The sequence below is a fragment of the Podarcis liolepis genome (assembly GCF_965112155.1).
Source record: "Podarcis liolepis genome assembly, chromosome: 7".
Taxonomy (NCBI): Eukaryota; Metazoa; Chordata; class Lepidosauria; order Squamata; family Lacertidae; genus Podarcis; species Podarcis liolepis.
Genome location: NC_139561.1, coordinates 15,345,458 through 15,362,712, shown reverse-complemented (window position 1 = coordinate 15,362,712; position 17,255 = coordinate 15,345,458). Strand labels below are relative to the sequence as shown.

Below are 17,255 nucleotides of genomic sequence, written 5' to 3'. Positions count from 1 at the left end.
CTCAAAAAGAAGAAAAGGGAAATTGGAAATTGGAAAGCGGGCAGCTACCTGCCTCCGTTGTTGTCTGCGGGTTTGTGATTCCTGAGTTGCAAGGGGGTGGACTAGATGACTCGTGAGGTCTCTTTCCAGCTCTGTACTTCTATGATTTCTGTGTGGTGGTCTAGTGAGGGAGGCCAGACTCAATGCCATTTGGTGGAGCTGACATTGGTTTTTTGAGGGGAGGGATGGAACTGAGATGCTTTGAGGCCGCACCAAGGCTGATTGAAATATACTCAGAGTTGAGTGTGAATTTCATGCTCTTTTTTTAGCTCATAGTAGTGAGGAATGAAAGTTCCCCCCAAATATCTGCTTTATATATGTTATTTACACAATGGGCCACACGTGATTGGCTAATTCTGGGATTCTCCCATAGGCCAATCAGGTTGCAGATTCACTTCCACCTGGAGCTGGATTGGGTGGCTCCTGCGAACCAATCATACTGCTGCATACTTCTAGGACCAATCAGACTGCTGCATTTTTGGATCCTATTCAGCTCAGTACATAACACTGATGTTGACCCCCACCAAACCGGTACCCTGGAGAAGATGAGAGAGCCATCTTCCGATATCCAAAGGGCTTTCACATGCAAGATGGAGCGAGCTTGTTTTCTTGGTCAGGCCTCGCCTGCAGTGTCCAGTTCTAGTCCAGTTCTGGGCATCACAGTTGAAGGATATTGACAAGCTGGAACATGTGCAAATGAGGGCAACCGAGATGATCATTCAAGGATCTCAAAACTGCAGCCAAATAATCCCTGACAAATGGCCATTCAACCTGTTTAAAAAACTCCAATGAAAAACACCACCATCTGAGGTTTTCCTTTCCACTGTCTAACAGCTCTTACCACCAGAAAAGTTTAGTTGGAATCTTCTTCCTTTCAGATCCTACCCTCTGGAGCAGGAGAAAACACGCTTATTCCATCTTCCATGTGACAGGCCTTCAGATATTTGAAGGTGGCCCTCATAGAACCTCTCAGTCTCCTCTTGTCACGGTCTGGTTCACAGGCAATCGAAGTCCCAGCTGGGGACATTGGGTCTGGGGCAGGGGTCTGCAACCTGCGGCTCCGGAGCCGCATGTGGCTCTTTTACCCCTTTGCCGCGGCTCCGGGGCGGATACTAGCGAGGGGAGGAGGCGCATTGTGCGCCCCGACACTCCCCACTGTGGCGGGCGCTGTACTGGCTGTGACGTCGCATGGGGGCGGTGCGTGCATTAGTCACGCACCGTCCCGATGTCACCTTCCCGTCCGCTACATTGTAAGGGGCCTGTACGCTGGTCACTGCATTGAAAGGGGGCATGTACGCTGGTCACTGTTTTGAAGGGGAGTGAAGAACACACACACACACACACACACACACACACACACACACACACACACACACAAAAGGTAACTTGTTAATTTAATGTTTATTTCTATGAGGAGGAGTAATTCTGAGGGGTCAAACAAAGAAATAATAAAAAAGTGACAAAAAAGTTATTTTTATAATGACGAGTTTTGCGGCTCCCAGTTTTTTTTCCTTCGGAAACGGGTCCAAGTGGCTCTTTTTGTCTTAAAGGTTGCAGACCCCTGGTCTGGGGGCAAGATGGTGGGGTGGGAGCAGGAACAGGAGTCCAGAAGCCAGGAATCAGAAAGCCAGGAATCAGAAAGCCAAGAGTCTGAGGGTCAGGAAGCAAGGAGTCACGAAGTCAAGGGTCCGAGGATCAAGAAGCAAGGAGTCACAAAGTCAGGGGTCCAAGGATCATGAAGCAAAGAGTCACAAAGTCAAGGGTCCGAGGATCAAGGATCAAGGAGTCACAAAGTCAAGAGTCTGAAGATCAAGAAGCAAGGAGTCAAGGAGTCAAACGCAGCAAGGCAGGGAACGTGTTGCGGTGGCAAAGAGCTGAAGGGAAAATGCTGACCTTATATCCCTTCCCAGCTCTTGCCACCAGGTGCTGTGAGTTACCAATCGGCCTCTCCTGTGTGGCCATGTCTTGCCTCTTCAGAACAAACTTAGGAAGGCCCCAGTCCTGCAAAGTCCTATTGGTCACAGGGCCTAGCTCCTGCACGCACACCTGGCACCTCTTATCCTAGTTAAACATACTCAACCCCCTCAACTCTCTCTCATAAGGCTTGATTCCCAGACCCTTGATCATCTTGGTTGCCCTCTTCTGCAAACCTTCCAGCTTGTCAACATCCTCCTTAAATTGTGATGCCCAGAACTGGACACAGTATTCCAGGTGTGGTCTGGCTAAGGCAGAATAGAGTGGTACTATTATTTCCCTTGATGGGGACACTAGACTTCTGTGGATGCAGCCTAGAATAGCATTAGCTCTCTTTTTTTTTTTTTTTGCCACAGACACTTGGACCCATTGCACCCAATGGGACTACTACGGATAAAATTAGTTGGATATGATCCCATAGCTTACTAGGGAATGCCTTGCCGCCACCCCTCCATCCTCCTCTGAGCCAGTGGGAGTTCTGAGGCTGGAGGAGATGCCAAAATGTGATGAATGGGATGCCTCAATGCCTTTTAGAGCCTCACAATTCCGATCCGTGCCGTCTCCCACTCCTCCTTATCAAACCAGAATTAAGGAGCGCATGCAGAGTTTTCCCGGAGCTTTCATTAGATGTTCATCTTTCATCCCCGCCTCCCTCTGCGAGATAGATAACAAAGCCACTGTGAGTCGATTCTGTGCGCTCTAGATACTTTTCATACGGGGCTTGATTGATGAGCACAAGGATCAACACAATAACACTGCTCTAAAAGGATCGCTTAATGGCTGCCACCAGCATCTGGTTGACCACGGTGAGAAGAGAGTGCTTCAATGGATGGGACTCCCCACCCCACCCCACCCCAGCTTGACCTTGTTGTTGTTGTTTAGTCGTTTATTTGTGTCCGACTCTTCGTGACCCCATGGACCAGAGCACCCCAGTCACTCCTGTCTTCCACTGCCTCCCGCAGTTTGGTCAGACTCATGCTGGTAGCTTCGAGAACACTGTCCAACCATCTTGCCCTATGTTGTCCCCTCCTCCTAGTGCCCTCCATCTTTCCCAACATCAGGGTCTTTTCCAGGGAGTCTTCTCTTCTCATGAGGTGGCCAAAGTATTGGAGCCTCAGCTTCAGGATCTGTCCTTCCAGTGAGCACTCAGGGCTGACTTCCTTAAGAATGGAGAGGTTTGATCTTCTTGCAGTCCATGGGACTCTCAAGAGTCTCGTCCAGCACCATAATTCAAAAGCACCAATTCTTCAGCGATCAGCCTTCTTTATGGTCCAGCTCTCACTTCCATACATCACTACTGGGAAAACCATAGCTTGACCTTAGGACATCCCTATTTTCATTGGCAAAATATTGGAGGGGATGTATCTATTTTCATCAGAGAAATGTTGGAGGATATGGAATAGGGTGTCCCCAGGGTTTTATTTTTCCAGCCAGAACTCAGTTCCGGCACTTCTCAGGTAGGTGCCATTGCCATAAGAGAACAAGGGAGGTGTTCATGTTCCAGCACCTCCTCTTCTAGAAACATTTCACTCATCGTCCCTATTTTCATGGGAGAAATGTTGGAGGGTATGGATCCAGCTGCAGGACTCTACTTTATGCTGTTAGGTTTAAACCACATTAAATAGGTGGACTCTCAATACTCAGGGACAGTTTACATACAAATTCTAGTCCCGGGGAAATGCAAGTGGGGAGAGTGTTGCACTCTGGTCCTGCTAAGAGGGTATCTGGTTGTGATCTGATGCTGGACAAGACAGGACCCCTTTGCGCTGATCCAGCAGGGCTCTTCTTATGTCATGCAATCGTACATAATGCGATCAAAATAAAATCACTCTTTTGGGGGGCTGGAGGTGGAGGCAGAATAAGGTCTTTATTCACGCATAGTAAAGATGTCCAGAACATCTGTTGGCAAAGGACTACATGCACTACAGGACTGGGAATTAGTGTTATAATTATCAGGCCACCTCTAGGATACAGTGACAGCAACCACAGAGAATGGGAAAAGTTCTTCACAAGGTGCATCATTAAACTACAGAATTCACTCCTGCCAGATAGAATCATAGAGTTGGAAGGGACCTGGAGGAGCATCTAAAGTCCAAACCCCTGAAACACAAGTGAAATATACTCGGAATTGAGTGTGAATTTCGTGCTCTTTATTCAGCTCATAGTAGCAAGGAACGAAACTTTCCCCAAAACGTCTAGCTATACAGCGGTACCTCTGGTTATGTACTTAATTCGTTCTGGAGGTCCGTTCTTAACCTGAAGCACCACTTTAGCTAATGGGGCCTCCCGCTGCTGCCACGCCGCTACCACACAATTTCTGTTCTCATCCTGAAGCAAAGTTCTTAACCCGAAGTACTATTTCTGGGTAAGCAGAGTCTGTAACCTGAAGCATATGTAACCCGAGGTACCACTGTATGTACATTATTTACACAATGGGTCCCGTGTGATTGGCTAATTCCAAGCTGCTCCTGTAGGCCAATCAGGTTGCGGATCCTCCTCCTCCAGGAGCCTGATTGGCTGCTCCTGCAGACCAATCAGGCCACTGATTCACTTCCACCTGGAGCTGAATTGGGTGGTTCATGCAGACCAATCAGACTGATGCATTCTGGATCCTATTGTTCTAGGATTCAGCTCAGTACATAACACCAAGAAATGCAGCTCTCCCATACAGAGATCGAACCTGCGGTCTTGGTGTTACCAGCTCCACGCTCTAACCAACTGAGCTACCCAGATGTAGTGATGCACTCAGGGTCTGCTTGAAGGCTTGGCCATCATTAAAAACAGGATACCGGTTTACAGAATATTTGGATTTATGAACTTATGGAATGTGGTGCCGTACAAGAGGTGGTGTTATCAACCATTGCAGATGTCCTTAAGTAGTCCGTGGAGAACATGTTGGCTGAAAGGAAACTCCTTCTTCACACAATGCATGGTTAGACCAAGCAACTTGCTCTCACAATAGGGCAGTGATGGATCCCAGCCCCCTATTTTCCAGAGACAGTCCTGGATTTACAGAAGCCGTCCCGGTTTCTGATTTGATCCTATAATGTCCCACTTTCCCTTAGGATGTCCCTATTTCATCGGAGAAATGTTGGAGGGTATGGAATTATGCGACCCCCTGAGCCAAGGAGATAAGTAATTATGCAACCTTTGGAAGACATCTGAAGGCAGCCCTATATAGGGAAGTTTTTAAATGCTTAATTTTTTATTATGTTTTTACATCTGTTGGAAGCTGCCTAGAGTGGCTGGTGCAACCCAGTAAGATGGGTGGAGGTATAAATAATACAATTATTATCATTATTGTTATGGAATAGGGTGTCCCTGTTTTCATCAGAGAAATGCTTGAGATTATGAATAATACTGGATGCAGAGTTCCGACAGATGAATTATTTTTATTTTAAGCAAAGTTCCTAGTCCTTAAGCTTGCCAATGCAAAAGGAAAGCGCTTTTCCTTAGGACGTCCCTGTTTCACTGGAGAAATGTTGGAGGGTGTGCCAAATTGGCTTTAAAAGAGGATGGGACAAATGCGTGGAAGAATTTGGGCTCTTGGGGGCTTCCAAGCCCAATGACTCCCAACGCAGCAACTGTGGTTTTGCATTAGCCACAGCAGAGGGGTGTGGTACCCAAGCCCCGCTTGTTGGCCATTGTGAGACACAGATTTGGATGCTTCCAGCTGGGCTCTTCTCGTGTTCATTTAGCTGCACGGCACGCCAGCTTGCTTTGAAGGCAGCGGAGCATCATTTGCATATATGCAAATGGGGAGCGCTTTACCCATATATTTAAAAATAAATAAATGGGTCAGTCGGGGACTGTGGCTTGACCTGTCGGCATGGCTTGCATTAATGGGGGAGGAACAGCTGGACAGGCAGATGGGGGGAGGGGGAGAGAGTCAGGCCGGGCTGGAATGCAGTGACCATAAAGGCTTTGGCCAGCTCAGTGCCTCCAATTTAACAGCATCCTTTCATGGGTTGCCAAGTGCGTCTGCCACATGTCTATTTGCATACAATTCCCAGAGTCCTCTGCAGCGGCGGCGTGGCAGAGAGCAAAGGCAGTCGCCGTAAGCGGCAGGGCCCTCGCCACACAGGGAGAGACGGTTCCAAACGCAGTCTGCACGGTGTCATACGGTGCTTGTCTTAATGTCGCCTGCCAAGCGTAAGATTTCACACCTATTTATTTAATGAGCCTCTTCCCCAGTCCATGAAAACACAAGTCGATTCAGAGTGTGTCCTTTGCAGAATATGGAATGACAGCTGGACCACAGACCATCTCATGAAGTTGAATGTTCGGATTTTCAGGACATATACAGTGGTACCTCGGGTTACAGATGCTTCAGGTTACAGACGCTTCAGGTTACAGACTCAGCTAAGCCAGGTTACAGACTCAGCTAAGAAATAGGACCTCGGGTTAAGAACTTTGCTTCAGGATGAGAACAGAAATTGTGCTCCGGTGGCACAGCGGCAGCGGGAGGCCCCATTAGCTTTTTTTATATATAAAAATATTTTTTTATTAGGAATTTAAACAAAACACATTAGCTTACAACATATCACCCTTAATTTTCCCCTCCCCCCTAAAACAACCCCCTCCCCTCCCCCCTGACTTCCCTCAGTTCCAATCTCTTGTTTCTTTATACAGTGGTACCTCAGGTTACATACGCTTCAGGTTAGACTCCGCTAACCCAGAAATAGTACCTCTGGTTAAGAACTTTGCTTCAGGATGAGAACAGAAATCGTGCTCCGGCAACGTGGCGGCAGCAGGAGGCCTCATTTTCTAAAGTGGTGCTTCAGGTTAAGAACAGTTTCAGGTTAAGTATGGACCTCCGGAACGAATTAAGTTCTTAACCCAAGGTACCACTGTAGATGCTATTCTCTGCATGTTACAAAATTGTATAAATCCTTAATTTATCTGACTGGCTATTATCAATAAAAAAATTGTGAGTGTTTATTCAAAGCCTGCCAAGGAGTCCAGTTCACTTTGTTGCTTCTTTAAATACTTTGTAAAAGGTTCCCATTCATCTTTAAAGTCACAGTTATCTTTGTCCCGTAGTTTATGTGTCAATTTTGCCAGTTCTGCATAGACCATTTCTCTTGCCATAGTTCTTTAGTCGGGGTTTCCTCGTTCTTCCTTCCTTAAGACTCTCGCCGCTGTTGTCGCATACATGAAGATGGGAGGCCCCATTAGCTAAAGTGGTGCTTCAGGTTAAGAACAGTTTCAGGTTAAGAACAGACCTCCAGAACGAACTAAGTTCTTAACCCGAGGTACCACTGTACAAGAGAGTCCTTTTTTCACACAGACCATAGTTAAACTGTGGAACTCACTCCCACAAGAGTCAGGGATGGCTAACAACTGGGGTGGCTTTGAAAGAGGATTGGGCACATTCACGGCTACCGAAGGCTACCAGCCATACTAGCTAGGCTCTGCCTCTGCGGTCAGAGGCAGTGATGCCTCTGAATAACACTTGCTGGAAACCACAGGCGGGGAGAGCGCTCTTATGCTCAGATCCTACCTGCTGATTTCCCACAGGAATCTGTTGGGCTGCTGTCGGTGAAGCTCCCCTTATGTTCTCATGAGCTGGCCCTAGGATACTGCTTGGGAAGCTTCTTCACACCCCACAGAATTAAACTCTGGAACTCCCTGCCACAAGAGGCAGTGATGTTTACCAATCTACACCTAAAAAGGTAAAGGCAAAGGACCCCTGAGATTTAAGTCCAGTCACAGACGACTCTGGGGTTGCGGCGCTTATCTCACTTTACAGGCTAAGGGAGACAGCTTTTCTGGGTCATGTGGCCAGCAGGACTAAGCCACTTCTGGCGCAACGGAACACTATCTTCCCTCTTTTATACCATAATGACAATACAATAATCTCTTATTCCTTCTGTTGCTCAGAATTCAATTCCTGCTTGTGAATTCCCCATACTATGAAGGGAAAGGGAAAGGAAGCCCTGACCATTAGGTCCAGTCGCTGAAGACTCTAGGGTTGTGGCACTCATCTCACTTTACTGGCCGTGGGAGCTGACGTACAGCTTCCGGGTCATGTGGCCAGCATGACTAAGCCGCTTCTGGCGAACCAGAGCAGTGCACGGAAACATCGTTTACCTTCCCGCCACAGTGGTACCTATTTATCTACTTGCACTGGTGTGCTTTTGAACTGCTAGGTTAGCAGGAGCAGGGACCGAGCAACGGGAGCTCACCCCATCGAGGGGATTCGAACCACCGACCTTCTGATCGGCAAGCCCAAGAGGCTTGGTGGATTAGACCACAGCGCCACCCGCATCCCTATCTATGATATACGATACACAATATCTTTATTGTCATTGTCCCATGCAGAACAATGAAATTGAAAAACTACATAAAACTACATAAAATCTACACCTAGACAGTGTTAGAAGAGGGTCCTGGTGAGTGAGCAGCTGCCAGTCAGGGTTGGCGATACTGAGCTAGGTAGACCAGTGGACTGACTGCACAAAGCAGGTTCCTACGCCTTGCAGCTGCAGTGTGCTCTAGGTTGCATCAGCAAAAGTCAAGTGTGCAGATCAAGGGAAGCAATCGTACCACTCTATTCTGCCTTGGTCAGACCACACCTGGAATACAGTGTCCAGTTCTGGGCACCACAAGTTAAGAAGGATATTGACAAGCTGGAACATGTGCAAAGGAGGGTGACTAAGATGATCAAGGGTCTGGAAACCAAGCCTTATGAGGAACGGTTAAGGGAGCTGGGTATGTTTAGCTTGGGAAAGAGGAAATATGATAGCCATCTATCTCAAGGGCTGTCACATGGAAGATGGAACAAGCTTGCTTTCTCCTCGAACCAAGTTACAAGAAAGGAGATTCTGACCAAACAATAGGAGCAACTTTTTGACAGTAAGAGCTGTTTGACAGTGGAACTTAGGTAGTTATGGACCATGGGTGGGCAAACTAAGGCCCGGGGGCTGGATCCGGCCCAACCGCCTTCTAAATTCAGCCCTTGGGCGGTCCGGGAATCAGCGTGTTTTTACATAAGTAGAATGTGTCCTTTTATTTAAAATGCATCTCTGGGTTATTTGTGGGGCATAGGAATTCATTCATCCCCCCCCCAAATATAGTCTGGCCCCCCAGAAGGTCTGAGGGACAGTGGACCGGCCCCCTGCTGAAAATGTTTGCTGACCCCTGTTGTGGGCTCTCCTTCCTTGGAGCTTTTTAAGCAAAGGTTGTATGGCCATCTGTCGGGGATGCTTTAGCTGAGATTCCTGCACTGCAGGGGGTTGGACTAGATGACCCTTGGGGTCCCTCCCAACCTACAGTTCTATGATTCTATGATTCTTCAGCCACCAGGAGACCAGCAGAGGCTCCTCCTCCTCCTCCTCCTCGCTTCCTAGCTCTCCCCTGCGGCGCGCCAGAGAGAAAAGGAAGGCGAGGAGGAATGTATAAATAAAACTTTTACTGCAGTAGGGTAAAATGCTGCTAAAGATTCTTCACATCTGCGCGGTGGTGGGAGATAAATATTAAATCTATAATTTATGTAGATGGCTTCTCAGCTTGTATGGAGGAGGCCAGGGCTGGCTAATAAAATACGATATATCAAGGCAGCTTATCTCGCCAGCCAACGCAGAGCTCTCCATAATTTGCATGGGGATTGGGTGACTCTCAGGAATTTACCTGCCACTAAATATATAGCAGGGTCAATGCAGCGAGGCAGTTTGCTTTCTGGGTATCGATTTGAAACTCTCTTTTTCTCTGGTTGTCTGCCCCCACCCCTTTAAAAGTTTTCTGACCTGTTTTGATAGTGGAATTATTCCTGCCGTGATATATAATGAAAATAATCCCTTCTCCTTCTTCTTTTCAATGGAGCTCAGCGACGGAAGCACACAGCTGTATTTTGAGGCAGGATCAGGTGTTTAAATTTTGCACCCCCTAACAATTTTGCACCTGTGCCTCCCCCCCCCACACACTATGCTCCTGCTCCTGCTGGTTGTTGTTGTTTAGTTGTTTAGTCGTGTCCGACTCTTCGTGACCCCATGGACCAGAGCACGCCAGGCACTCCTGTCTTCCACTGCCTCCCGCAGTTTGGTCAGACTCATGCTGGTAGCTTCGAGAACACTGTCCAACAGTCTCATCCTCTGTCATCCCCTTCTCCTTGTGCCCTCCATCTTTCCCAACATCAGGGTCTTTTCCAGGGAGTCTTCTCTTCTCATGAGGTGGCCAAAGTATTGGAGCCTCAACTTCACGATCTGTCCTTCCAGTGAGCACTCAGGGCTGATTTCCTTCAGAATGGATAGGTTTGATCTTCTTGCAGTCCATGGGACTCTCAAGAGTCTCCTCCAGCACCATAATTCAAAAGCATCAATTCTTCGGCGATCAGCCTTCTTGATGTCCAGCTCTCACTTCCATACATCACTACTGGGAAAACCATGGCTTTAACTATACGGACCTTTGGAGGATTAGGTAAATATCTGGAAGTATAAATATATAAAGAAAAATAAAAAATTGGTCAGTAGCACCTTAGAGACCAACTAAGTTTGTTCTTGGTATAAGCTTTTGTGTGCATGAAGTATATAGCACATATTCAACATAATACCATGTAGTACTTATTCAACATAAAAAAGCAACAATTTGTTGTTGACAAAGGACAGCTGGACATATAAGGGGCCCCATTACCTTCAGTAGCTTAGGGCCTCATCAAAACTAAATCTGGCCCTGGCCGTAATGACTATGTTCTGCCTCCATGGTCAGAGGCGAGAGTGCTCTTGAATCCCAGAAGGGGAGATGGCTCCTGTGTTGTTTCGTGGAATTCCCAGTGAGGAATGTTACAGGATGCCGTTAGTCTGGTCCAGTTGCAGGGCTCTGCTTATGTTCTTTGGGTATTAACTTCAGCCAGTGTCCGACAGGATGCCCTGATGGGAAGATCACAAGAGGACCTAAGCCCAAGAGCCCTTTCCCCTTCTTACTGTTTCCAGCAACTGGTTCTAAAATGAGCAGGGATCCTCTGCAACGTGAGGAAGGATTGCTTGGGGGCAGGCTGCCTGATTTATTCAAAGTATTTATAAGCTGCTCTTCATTTAATATTATTTAATTCCAGAGCAGGGAACAATAAAATGAAGCAACAATATAGTACTGGGGGGAAATGACAATATTCAAAAGTTGCAACATCATATATGAAGGCCCACTAAGAAAAACCACTCTCCTCTCTCTCCCTCCTCCTTACCAGCAAATAGCATCCAGCAACATCCTGGTTTGCATGCAAAATGTCTCGGGTTCACTTCCCAGGTGGGGCTGAGAAACCGAAAGTCACCTCTCTAAACACTGGACAGCGACTGCCAAGCAAGAGGTATCCATACTGAGCCATCTGTCATGGATGCTTTCACTGAGATTTCTGAATCGAAGGCGGTTGGACTAGATCAGGCATAGGCAAACTCGGCCCTCCAGATGTTTTGAGACTACAATTCTCATCATCCCTGACCACTGGTCCTGTTAGCTAGGGATGATGGCAGTTGTAGTCCCAAAACATCTGGAGGGCCAAGTTTGCCTATGCCTGGACTAGATGATCCTCAGGGTCTCTTCCAACTCCACAAGTCTATGAGTCTACGAGACTCACCAGTGGCCTGATTTGGTATAAGAAAGCTCTATAACAAACCCGGAAATCGATTCAGAATCATGAGGGCTAGAAGCATTCTTTATGTTATTGCCTTGTATGGAGGAGCTTAAAAACATACTTCCCTGCTCTCCCTGCCTCTTCATGTTTACTTTAGCCCAACCACAATGCCTGAAAGTAGCTGAGTTGAGTTCTAGAAGTTGACTGTGATGTGGTCATCAAGAGCTCTCCCTTGTACACCGGCTGAGACCCTACCTGCCCGCAGACTGTCTCACCAGAGTGGTGCATGCTCTAGTTATCTCCCGCTTGGACTACTGCAATGCGCTCTATGTGGGGCTACCTTTGAAGGTGACCCAGAAACTACAACTAATCCAGAATGCGGGAACTAGACTGGTGACTGGGAGCGGCCGCCAAGACCATATAATACTGGTCTTGAAAGACCTACATTGGCTCCCAGTACGTTTCCGAGCACAATTCAAAGTGTCGGTGCTGACCTTTAAAGCCCTAAACAGCCTCGGCCCAGTATACCTGAAGGAGCGTCTCCACCCTCATCATTCAGCCCAGACACTGAGGTCCAGCTCCGAGGGCCTTCTGGCAGTTACTTTACTGCGAGAAACAAAGTTACAGGGAACCAGGCAGAAGGCCTTCTCAGTAGAGGCGCCCGCCCTGTGGAATGCTCTCCCATCAGGTGTCAAAGAGATAAACAACTATATGACATTTAGAAGACATCTGAAGGCAGCCCTGTTCAGGGAAGTTTTTAATGACTGATGTTTTAATCTATTTTTAATCTTTTGTTGGAAGTTGCCCAGAGTGGCTGGGGAAACCCAGCTAGATGGGTGGGGTATAAATGGGTAAAGGTAAAGGGACCCCTGACCATTAGGTCCAGTCGTGACCAACTCTGGGGTTGCAGCGCTCATCTCGCTTTATTGGCCGAAGGAGCCAGCGTACATCTTCTGGGTCATGTGGCCAGCATGACTAAGCCACTTCTGGCGAACCAGAGCAGCGCACGGAAACACCGTTTACCTTCCCGCCAGAGCGGTACCCATTTATCTATTTGTACTTTGGCATGCTTTCAAACTGCTAGGTTGGCAGGAGCAGGGACTGAGCAACAGGAGCTCACCCCATCGCGGGGATTCGAACTGCCAACCTCCTGATCAGCAAGTCCTAGGCTCTGTGGTTTAACCCACAGCACCACCCGCATCCCCTTGGGGTATAAATAAATTATTATTATTATTATTATTATTATTATTATTATTATTACTATTATTATTATTTCAACCAGACAAATCTGGGTCATCTCCTGCCCTGTGAGGTCTCCCCCCTACCCATTCCTGCCTGACCCCCTAACCATCTTGCCAGTAGTCCTTAGCACCGAAGTCTCCAAAAACAGCCCACAAAATCCCCAGTTGGCCTGTTTCTGCCCTTCTCTCCATTTCCCCTGCTCCCTCCCTCCGTCCTGCCTTCCACTTGCCTGTTGCGTGGCTCTGGCACTCCTATAAATCACGTCCCGATTATGACACCAAATAGTGACCAATAAAACGGATGTAAGCACCTGCTTTTTATCTGGCCTATTACGCCTGCCCGCCAGCCGCTAATGAAAAACAGATCCGCTGCAGATAGAATCATCCATAACCGTTACGTGGCTGGTGCCAGGACGGGGATGTTGCGCCCTTGTTAATGTCTTCATTTTTTCCTCTCTCCCCTCCTTGGAAGCGCAGATCATCAGCAAGGCCCACTGTTCCAGCTCAATGAAGCAAGTTATCAGAAAGGTCTTTCTCTCTCTCTCTCTCTCTCTCTCTCTCTCTTTCTAGCGGCGTATTTGCTATGTTTTCACAAGATCATAAGAGCCGTCTTTTCCTTGTACCGGGATTCTGACTGAATGCTCTGCCATTTGAAAACGGGGGGGGGGGGGGGCAAAACAAATCCCCGCATCTAGAGATCTAGTATGCCAGGAAGAAAGGTTTTCTATTGGGTGTGTTGTCAAGAGTAACCTTCTCCCTGACAGGTTACTTTTTGAACCCTGGACCTTTCTTCCTCCTGCTCCTCTGCAAAAATAAAAGTAAATAAATTAAAACAAATTTAAACTAAATTAATTAATTAAATTTAATTAATTAAAATAAATTTTAAAATTACCTGTTCTGTTGTTTATTTACTTACATATAGATGAGCCAATACAGTGGTACCTCGGGTTAAGAACTTAATTTGTTCTGGAGGTCTGTTCTTAACCTGAAACTGTTCTTAACCTGAAGCACCACTTTAGCTAATGGGGCTTCCCGCTGCTGCCGTGCCGCCGCTGCATGATTTCTGTTCTCATCCTGAAGCAAAGTTCTTAACCCGAGGTACTATTCCTGTTGCTGTATGTAGGTTTTATTTTATTTGTTTTTTATCTTGTATTTTGGAAATGTGCATCCAGTTTCCCCCCCCCCTTTAAAATTTTTTGGGGCCCCCAAGAGAGTGGAGCCCTGAGCTTGTTTAGCTTATACAGTGGTACCTCGGGTTAAGAACTTAATTCATTCTGGAGGTCCCTTCTTAACCTGAAACTGTTCTTAACCTGAGGTACTACTTTAGCTAATGGGGCCTCCTGCTGCCGCTGCGCTGCTGCCACCACCGCGCAATTTCTGTTCTCATCCTGAAGCAAAGTTCTTAACCTGAGGTACTATCTCTGGGTTAGCGGAGTCTGTAACCTGAAGCGGATGTAACCTGAAGCGTATGTAACCCGAGGTACCACTGTATAGATAAACCAAAGAACAGTATTGCAAATAATTGCACAAACCAAGCCTTCAGCCTTGGTGGCATGGTTCCCTGTGCTGAGTGAACTTCCTGCACAGGCTCTTGCATGTTCAGAGTGAGGGCAGGAGCCACTGCCGTCACTCTGAATAGGCTCCCAATGGCTCCACAGAATCTGATCAGATGTAACATTATTTCGCAAAGCCAAAAATGGGGGTGGTAGGTTCCACCTGCTCTTCCACTTTTGAACCATGCCCCCCCCCAGCTCAAAATAGGCAGGTGGCATGGAGCTTTCCACTGATCTGCCTCTCTCCTCCCCCTTCCCCTTTAGATTCAACCCTTTGCAATTCCTTTCCCCCAACAAAATCCCCTTCCTGCTCTGGCCATCCAGGGCCTCAGCTAAAAAAACACAACAGCCCATCCATAGCATGTAATTAAAGGTGCAACTGATAAGTGTTCCTTGTACACTCCTGAAGAGCAGTGAGGTAAGAGGCATATAATTAAATGTTTGTACTTTTAATACGTGGTGGTGTGAAGGAAGATGAATTTTAATTACCAGCTCTTAATTGTTTGGCTGGCCTGCTAATGTGGTATTTGCACAGCATTAATGCAATGCGCTCCTCTCCAGTGGGGGGCCATTCTCTCGCCGATAACTGAGACTTCCGTCTCTGCTCTCCCATCGAAAGATTTTCGGAGAATTGAATGGTAGTTTCAAGAGGCCTTCGCTCATACCCTCCAACATTTCTCCAGTGAAAATAAGGATGTCCTTTTCAATAATAATAATAATAATAATAATAATAATCCACCCATCTGAGTGGGTTGCCCCAGACACTCTGAGCAGCTTCCAACACGCATAAGAACATAATAAAACTTTAATAATAATAATATTTTTTTATTTATGCCCCACACTCCCCGGCCAGAGCTGGGCTCAGGGTGACTAACACCAGTAAAACTACAATAAAACATAATAGGAATTTAAAATACAGGTTAAAAATACAATTTAAAATGCAGCTTCATTTTAATAGTAGCCCATAGATCAAAACCATAAGGGGAGGGAAGCATAAGGGTCAGACTGAGTCCAAACCAAAGGCCAGGAGGAACAGCTCTGTCTTGCAGGCCCTGCGGAAAGACATCAAATCCCGCAGGACCCTAGTCTCTTGTGACAGAGCGTTCCACCAAGTTGGGGCCAGTACTGAAAAGGCCCTGGCCCTAGTTGAGAGCAATCTAACCACCTTGCAACTTGGGACCTCCAAAGTGTTGTCATTTGTGGACCTTAAGGTCCTCCGCGGGGCATACCAGGAGAGGTGGTCCCGTAGGTACGTGGGTCCTAGGCTGCATAGGGCTTTAAAGGTCAAAACCAGGACCTTAAACCTGACCCTGTACTCCACCAGGAGCCAGTGCAGCTGGTAAAACACTGGATGGATGAGATCCCACAGCAAGGACCCCACATGGAGCCTTGCCATGGCATTCTGCACCCGCTGGAGTTTCTGGGTCTGCTTCAAGGGCAGCCCTGCGTAGAGCGAGTTACAATAATCAAACCTGGAGGTGACCGTTGCATGAATCACTGTGGCCAGATTAGGGTGAGAAAGGTAAGGGACCAACTGCTTAATACGGCGGAGATGGAAAAATGCCACCTTTGCTGTGGCTGCAACCTGCGCCTCCATGGAAAGGGAGGTGTCGAAGGTTGCACCTAAGCTCTTGACAGAAGGCGCTGGTACTCATCCATATACAGGGCTGCCTTCAGATGTCCAAAGGTTGTCTAGTTGCTTATCTCCTTGGCTCATGGGTTGCATAACTCTATACTGTCCAACATTTCTCCGTTGAAAGTAGGGACATTCTAAGGAAAAGTGGGACATTCTGGGATCAAATCAGAAACTGGGATAGCTTCTGTAATCCGGGACTGTCCCTGGAGAATAGGGACACTTGAAGGGTCTGCTAGCTGTGGTGGGAGGGGTCTGCCCCCAGAGGGAATAAGCATGTCAAAGTGCTGGACCCTTACACCAACAGAGAAGCAAAAGGTGCGTCCCATCATTATCCCCATGGAGACCTCGTGGATGGAGGTGGGTGGATCCTGAGGAGGAAGAGAAGAGGTCAGGGAGCTGGTGCTCAGGTACTGATTGTGGGTTTCCCATACGGAGCTGGTTGGCCACTGGGAGAACAGGTTTTTGTTGTTGTTTAGTCGTTTAGTCGTGTCCGACTCTTCGTGACCCCATGGACCAGAGCACGCCAGGCACTCCTGTCTTCCACTGCCTCCCGCAGTTTGGTCAAACTCATGCTGGTAGCTTCGAGAACACTGTCCAACCATCTCGTCCTCTGCCGTCCCCTTCTCCTTGTGCCCTCCATCTTTCCCAACATCAGGGTCTTTTCCAGGGAATCTTCTCTTCTCATGAGGTGGCCAAAGTATTGGAGCCTCAGCTTCACGATCTGTCCTTCCAGGGAGCACTCAGGGCTGATTTCCTTCAGAATGGATAGGTTTGATCTTCTTGCAGTCCATGGGACTCTCAAGAGTCTCCTCCAGACCAGAATTCAAATGCATCAATTCTTCGGCGATCAGCCTTCTTGATGGTCCAGCTCTCACTTCCATACATCACTACTGGGAAAACCATAGCTTTAACTATACGGACCTTTGTTGGCAAGGTGATGTCTCTGCTTTTTAAGATGCTGGTGAGAACAGGATGCTGGTCTAAATGTCTGACCATCACTTGAATCCAGGTTCAACCATTAAGCAAAATGAGCACGTGCTTATGGCCTCAAGGGAAAGGGGGGCACTACAGAAATTTCCCACTGCCGGATTTTTAACCTTAACGGTCACAAATTGCTCAGCTGAGCATTTGTTTTCTCAGCTGAAGTATATTTTAAAAATCCCAACAGAACAACTATGCAAGAAGGCAGGCTGGGTGCCTTATCTCTACTAAGTGTAGAAGCACATGTGTTGTGTCAGATTGGTTTT

At 47.4% G+C, this 17,255-nt stretch overlaps 1 protein-coding gene across 1 annotated transcript in view; it reads left to right on the top strand.

The window, feature by feature from the left end:
- Positions 1 to 17,255, top strand: part of IGSF21 (immunoglobin superfamily member 21) — a 237,880-nt gene that overhangs the window by 35,089 nt on the left and 185,536 nt on the right. The gene's annotated exons all lie outside the window — the stretch shown is intronic.